The sequence below is a fragment of the Mastomys coucha genome, unplaced genomic scaffold (assembly GCF_008632895.1).
Source record: "Mastomys coucha isolate ucsf_1 unplaced genomic scaffold, UCSF_Mcou_1 pScaffold5, whole genome shotgun sequence".
In the NCBI taxonomy this organism is placed as follows: Eukaryota; Metazoa; Chordata; class Mammalia; order Rodentia; family Muridae; genus Mastomys; species Mastomys coucha.
The window spans coordinates 1,774,202-1,781,504 of record NW_022196911.1 but is presented as its reverse complement, the minus strand read 5'-3'; positions in this window follow the sequence as shown (position 1 = coordinate 1,781,504).

Below are 7,303 nucleotides of genomic sequence, written 5' to 3'. Positions count from 1 at the left end.
AAAATGATTTAATCAACTCCATGAAACACCCAAAAGTATATGACATGAGCTTCCATAAGCGTTAAAAACTGGACTTCACATTTCATGTAGAACAAACTAAGGAATCTGTGCAGTTAAATCCAGGGGTCAGGAGATCAGGTTCTTATCCAGATCGTGGTCTGGCCATTTAAACACTGTCATGCCAGTGATAGATAAGACCTCTGCCCAGGGCCCTCTTCACCTTCTGTGCTTAGGGCAAGACACAGGAGCATTATCCCCTGAACCTACCTGTAACCCTGGCAACACCCAGAGAGATGGTTATTAAAGGCTTAGTGGAAGGAATGAATATGCTGAAGACTATCGAGGATAAAGGGAAGTGATGGTGGTTGCTGAAGTCACATTTCTACAGTATTGTCCATCAGTATTCCAATCATGTGCTGATGATGATGTCCCAAGTATATGGTAGCTAAGGAAGGGCATGGGCATGATAGTAATGAGATGTGTGCCAAATATGAACTGTCAGCAATGACAAGGAGGAAGTCTACTAAAAGGAGACAGGAAAAATATGGGATAGGTAATCTAGGAGCTCAAAGCTTGGATTTAATAAGAGATCCAAGAGGGAGGACAAACTTCTAGGTAAGCAGTACTGGGGGGTGGATCAGCAGAAACACAGACATACAGACACACACACAAAGAGACACAGACACACACATGCATACACGTAAGGAGTGAGAAGGTTTGCTTTGCCAAAACTCCAAAGAAAATTAAGCAAGCAGCTACTATAGAAAGGAACACTGGGGACAGACTGATTTGCTGTCTGTACGCTAAGTCATCATGTTAAATTACAACAAGTCACATAGAAGTGCATAGCAAAAGACAATGGAGTGAGGTGATTTGGGAATGCTGGCCAGGACCACGTGATCAGAACTTGGGAGGAGCTACGGGTGTAGCTGACAGTCAAGGACAGTTTGCTAGTTGGGTTCTTTGGTTTCTTTTCTACTGTCACCATCACCTAAGGGTCATAGGGAATGGTCCCGTAGTTATCAGCCCCAGAAGGCATTGCAAGTAGGTCAATCAAGGACAGGGACAGACCACATGCATCCCATGCCCACTCTGTGGAGAGAAATGACTCCAGCCTTGGCAGACTCAAGTCCTAGCTAAGACTTCAATCCTTCCTGTTCATTATCCATTCATAGCGGTCCCCACTGGGCCCTTTGTATGCAGAACATTCCAAGTCCTCTTCCAACACTCATCCTGAAATGAAAGCCAAGACAAGGCCAGAGAGCTGGGTTCAAATACAGGGAGGGGAGGGAGACCGTGTCTGGCAGATGTGTCTTTGTTTTCTGAGAACAAATTTCTTTTCCTTGTCACTTGATTGAAGGTAGCTCCTGATTTGTAGCAGCTTGGGGTGCAGTTTGAAGAGTGAGAAGGTAGGAAGAGACAGGCAAGATGGTTTACAGAGCCCGGAGACAATTTTCTGCTTAGTCATGCAACATTGAGGAGCTAATTCAGGTCATGAGAGGAGGGGTTTCCCTGAGCGGTCACTGCAATTTTAGCTTTAATAATACGTTGTGGTAACTCTGGCTATCATGCCTCCTGCCACCCAGACATCGTGAAATTGAAAAAGAATGGCTTTTATTCGACAGTCCCAGTTTCTGACTTTGTTCTCCTGCAGAGTTGCATGGTATCCATCAGGAGTCCACAGACAGACCAACCTTGCCAGGACCCCTCTCATTCTGGTGAATGAGCAAGGCAGGCAGGCCATCAGACTCTGCCTGCAGCGATTGTTGAGTAGCCTCTTGGGACTAAGAGCTGAGAAGTTGAACTTGGCTAATAAAACAGGTCAAGCAAAGTGAGCAATTGGGAACATTTAATCAGATCTGAGGAAGCTGGCTAGACTCAAATATAATCTTTCTAAACCATTAAGGGTGGTGGGGAAAAATCTCTCTCTCTCTCTCTCTCTCTCTCTCTCTCTCTCTCTCTCTCTCTCTCTCTCTCTCTCTCTCTCTCTCCCCTTTAACTTGTTACCTAATACAAGTGAGAGGCCACAGCTGAACTTGAGGTCACAGTCATAACAAAATCTCTCCTCAGCTTTTGCTGCAGGTGTTGGTATCTGAGGCCATATATGGTCTCCTCAAACTCCAGACACTAGAAGTCCTTAGAGCCTTGAGGACGGACTCCAGGTCAGACCCAAGTGTATCGAGACACGTTCTTGATAGAATTGCTGGATTCATAAGTGAAGCTGCCAAAGAGCTTTTCAGCAGCAGTGAGTTGGAAACCAACACCCAGCCCTGCACAGCTCACCTCCCACCACTGGTACCCAACCTTCCTGCCAGGCTAACAGGATAATAGAAGGGATGCCAAGTGTCCAGGGTTTCTGATCAATTGTTTATCCATCAACCATCAGTGTCATTTGCAATCTTCTATTTGGCCATGATAACAAGTGGTGTGAGCAAATTCCTGTCCTCCATTATAACTCATTATCAGCTTCATCAGAGTAACTCTCCAAGTGTCTGGATTTTTAATCTGGACTCCAGTGCTTTTGACTGATCTGTGATAGTTAAACCCAACTGTCAACTTAATGAGATTCAAATCATTATAGAAACAAATATATGGGTCTGTCTGGCAAGGGTTTTCAAGAGTAGATTATGGTGAGACAACACATTCCCAAATACAGAGTACCATCCCATGGTTTGGAGACCTGGATTGTATAAAAAGGAGAATGTGAGCTGAGGATCAGCGTTTATCACTCTTTCTGACTCTAAACAGTAGGTGACCAGCTGCCTTCCACATGCACCCTGCTAACTTCCTGCCGTGATGGTGTATCCTCTAACTGTGAGCCAAAGTAAGTTCTTTGTTCCCTAAGTGGATTTTCAGGTGTTTGATTGCAGCAATAAGAAAAGAAAACAACACACCACCCATAGTTGCCTGTTGGGTTAGCTTTGCTTCATTGGCTTTGAGATGGGTATGGCTGTGGAGTCCAGCCTCGCTTTGAACACTTGTCTTCCCTTGACCTCCTGAGTGATGAGCCTGCAGGCACATACTACTCCACTCAACTTTGCTACCATTTATTCATAGCACTAGATCACAAATTAGTTATTATAATATTTATGTGTCTAATTTATTACTAGAATAAGGCATATAAATAAATAGTACACATAAATATAAATATGCATTGTAATATAATTCTATTAGTATCATATATAATTAAGGCTTTTAATATATGTTAAGACAAGTGCTATTTCTTTCTGCATGTGTTCACTTTAAAGGTTGTTTTGTTTATATTTACTCTGTATTTACATGTGAGTACCAGCTTGTCTGTGTATGCACCATGTGTCTACTTCTGCTCATGGAGGCCAGAAGAGGGTGTCAGATCTCCTATAAGGAGGAATAGGAAGTTATGAGCTAGAAACTGAATCCAGGTCCTTTGCAGGCATAGGAATCTCTCTTAATGGCTGAGCCCTCTCTCTAGCCCTGAGTAAATTGTGTCTTATAAAATCAGCTATTTAAGTTACTGTCTTAGTTAGGGTTTTACTGCTGTGAACAGACACCATGACCGTGACAACTCTTATAAGGACAACATTTAACTGTGGCTGGCTTACAGGTTCAGAGGTTCAGTCTATTATCACCAATGCAGAAGCATGGCAGCATCCAGGCAGGCATGGTACAGGAGGAGCTGAGAGTTCTACATCTTTATCTAAAGGCTGCTAGCAGAATACTGGCTGCTAGGAAGCTAGGACAAAGGTATTAAAGCCCACATCCACAAGGCCATACCTCCCAACAGTGCCAAGCATATAAAAACCATCACATTTACAAAAGATCCTCTTGTTTTCCAAAGAAATTAAATAATTCCTTTCTCTTTCAATCTACCTCCAAATTTTGTGTACCTTTCCATGATTTCCTTAATTTTATTTTAATTTATGTGTCCATAATAATTGGATCACATTTTTATAGATAAGTAAAACACACCACATGTTCTATATGCATTCATCATTGATAAGCATTTTATATGGTTCCATGACTTGTTGCTACTTACACATTTTAAGAATTAGGGCTATTTTTGTTATTCCACAATTTGCATTATAACCTGTCTACAGACATGTTCTTATATGTGTATCTGTCTTCAGTCTGTTGGATATCTTTGTTTCTCTGTACTGTGTATATTTGAGATTTACAGTGTGTTGTTGTGGGACATATATAGACAGTAAAGTGGTTACTATAGTGACGATAATTAGCATTGCCATCATCTCCCATAGTCATTTTGTTGTGTGAACCGGAGCAGCTGATCAAAATTCCAAGTGCAACACAATTCTATTAACTTCCCTCCTAATGCTGAACACTCCCTTCTAAATGTGTCTGTCTATGTCTGCTCTAGTGAACCTTTCAGCCCCTGTGGATCCCCAGCCCCTCCCCCTTCTCCCTTGCCTATTGCTCTGTCTGTGTGTATTTACCACAGTGTGGATGGGCCTGGGGGACCCTATTCGAGGTAAAACAAATCAATTTTTTTCCCCACAAGTTGTTTTCCTGATGAGGTTTGCTAAGTCATACTGCAGTAAGCACTCTTGGTTCACGGAGGCACTATTGAATCAACAAGTACACACAATCTCTTCATGATACATTTAAATAAATCCTGCCATATTACTTCCTCAAACCTTGGCATGAATGGCAGTCACACCCTCTGTGGGGGCGGAACCTTCTTCTTTCCTTGAAGCCTCCATATATGGAAGCTCCATATATGTGGCTTTTCAAACCACAAAATCATCATCAAAACTTTAATATTCATAATGTGCACACCAGAATCTTTAAGGAAACATTAAAGATTTAGAAGTCTGGGCCTTGTTTCCAACCAATCAAACCCCGCTCACCAGGGATTCGCTTTATTTGAAATTAGTTTGTCATTTTCCAGAAGAATAGACAGTTGTCTCCAAACCAATCAAGAACAAAACACAGATGCCTCTTTTGTTAGTACTGTCTTTTGCAGCAACCTAGGTGTCACTCTGCAGGGGACTTCTTGGACAAATTACACTACACATTTTAGTATCTACTATGGTGCAACTATTTTGGTCCTTTTGAAATTTCATGTATTATTATTGTGTATGCATGTGTGTGTGGTGTGTGTATGTGTGAATGTGTGTGTATGGTATGTATATGTGTATGTGTGTGTGGTGTGTGTCTGTATGTATGGTGTGTGTATATGATGTATGTATGTATATATTTGTGTATGTGTGTGTGGTATGTGTCTGTGTATGTGTATATGGTGTGTGAATGTATTTATGAATGTGTGTATGGTGTATATGTATTTAGTAATTGTGTGTATGTATGTGTATTGTGTGTGTGCATGCATATATGTATATGTGTATGTATATGTGTGTATGGTGTGTGTATGTATGTGTATTTTGTGTGTGCATATGTGTGTGTGTGTATACATATGCATGCCACAGTACATGTGTGGAGATCAGTGGAAAAGTCTATGGAATTGGTTCTCTCTTTCCATCTTTAGGTGTTTTCCAGGGATCTGCTCAGACCTTCAGAGCATCATGTGCTTTTACTTCCTGAGCCGTGTTCATTGGCCCCATTTTAAAATGAGATTGATTTATATGCATTGATATAGACAAGACTCCTACTGTGGTGGTTTGAGTAAGTATGGTCCCCATTACTCATGTGTTTCAATGCTTGGTCCACTGTTAACAGGTGTGGCCTTATTGGAGTAGACATGGCCTTACTGGAGGAAGTGTGCTAGTGTGGAGGCAGGGTTTGAGGTCTCAGTCTCTTCTTTGCTGTGCTGTCTGCAAGATTAAGATGTAGAATTCCCTGCTCCTCCTCCAGCACCATGCCTGCCTGCATGCCACCCTGCTTCTCACCATGATGATAGTGGACTGAACCTGTAAGCCAGCAGCCAATTCAATGTTTTCCTTTAGAAGAGTTGCCTTGGTCAAGGTGTCTCTTCATAGCAATAAAGGCCTCTACTTTATATTACTACATTCAAACAAAAGCTGAAATAGTTGGTATCATATGATTCCAATTCGATAGACACATGCTGCATGAGCATGTGTGTGTGTGTGTGTGTGTGTGTGTGTGTATTCATCACACAAGACAAGGTGGTCAGACACAGTTGAGGTACAAATCTTAACAATGTGACTGAATTCACAGAAAAACACACATAATGTTTGTATAGTTTAAATTTGACAGGGAGTGTAATTTAGTTTTTCAATCCAAGTTGCCGTTATAACGATGACAAATTGAAAAGACAATGGAAAACATCTTTGTTCTTACACAGAAGGTATTTGGTTTATTTTTCAATTTAGAAGAAACTTTTTAATACACTGCAAATAAATAGTCACAGGCCATTTATTAAAGTCTCAGAATGCACTGAGTGGTGATGATGTGCTCCTTTAATCCCAGCACTTGGGAGGCAGAGGCATGTGGATCTCTGTGAGTTTCAGGCCAGCCTGGTCTACAGAGCGAGTTCCAGGACACCTGAAGCTATGCAGAGAAACCCTGTCTCCAACAAAACAAAACAACTACTCAGAATCCTAACAGTAGTTCCAGGTGCTCACCAGAATGCTTGGATGCTTGGCTAGTTTCAAGTTTTGGCACACAGTGGGTGGAAAGGGTGGATTTGGGACAGGCAGGCTCGAGAACCACTGAATCCCTGAGGAAGAAGTGTCCTAGAAGAGATGTCACCTGGGCAAAACCATGGAACTTCTAACCACCCTCCCTCACCAACTGCCAACTCCCTCAGTTGGCTGCTAGGAGGTGAAACCGAGCCATTGAAGGCCAGGGCTACCCCTCCCAACCCCAGAACAAACAAAGGGGAAGGAGCAGAGATGTTGGAAGTGGCCCAGAAGTCCTACTAAAGCCTCTCCTGGTGCCTTTCTTTCCAGACACAGGCACTACATTCCACCTGCTTTAGCCTTGGGTTCTGGCCCTTTCTGCTGGCTGATGTACAGTCTCCTCATGATTGCCTCCATAACTCCCCTGCCCTCACCCTAACCAGAGTGAGGGAACTGATTGGGGAACAAATGATTTAGATTTTGAAAAAGCCTGCCTTGGCCAAGATTCAGAGAAAGTGCCACCTATAGCACATGCTCTGAAGCCCAGACCCTTCCTAGTCATGCAATAAACAAATGACTTAGCCTTTCTGCTCCCCAGCCCCCTCCTCTGAAAGTGGGATAATCAGGGTTTGTTCTGAGGAGTAAATGCATTAATACATCTGGTGATAACTTTGAGCTGCATTCGGGTTTCCTTTGGTTTCAGATTGATTTTGATAATAGGAACTGGAGGACACTGGCTCTTTCCAGTCTTGTAGATTTTTCTTAAAAAA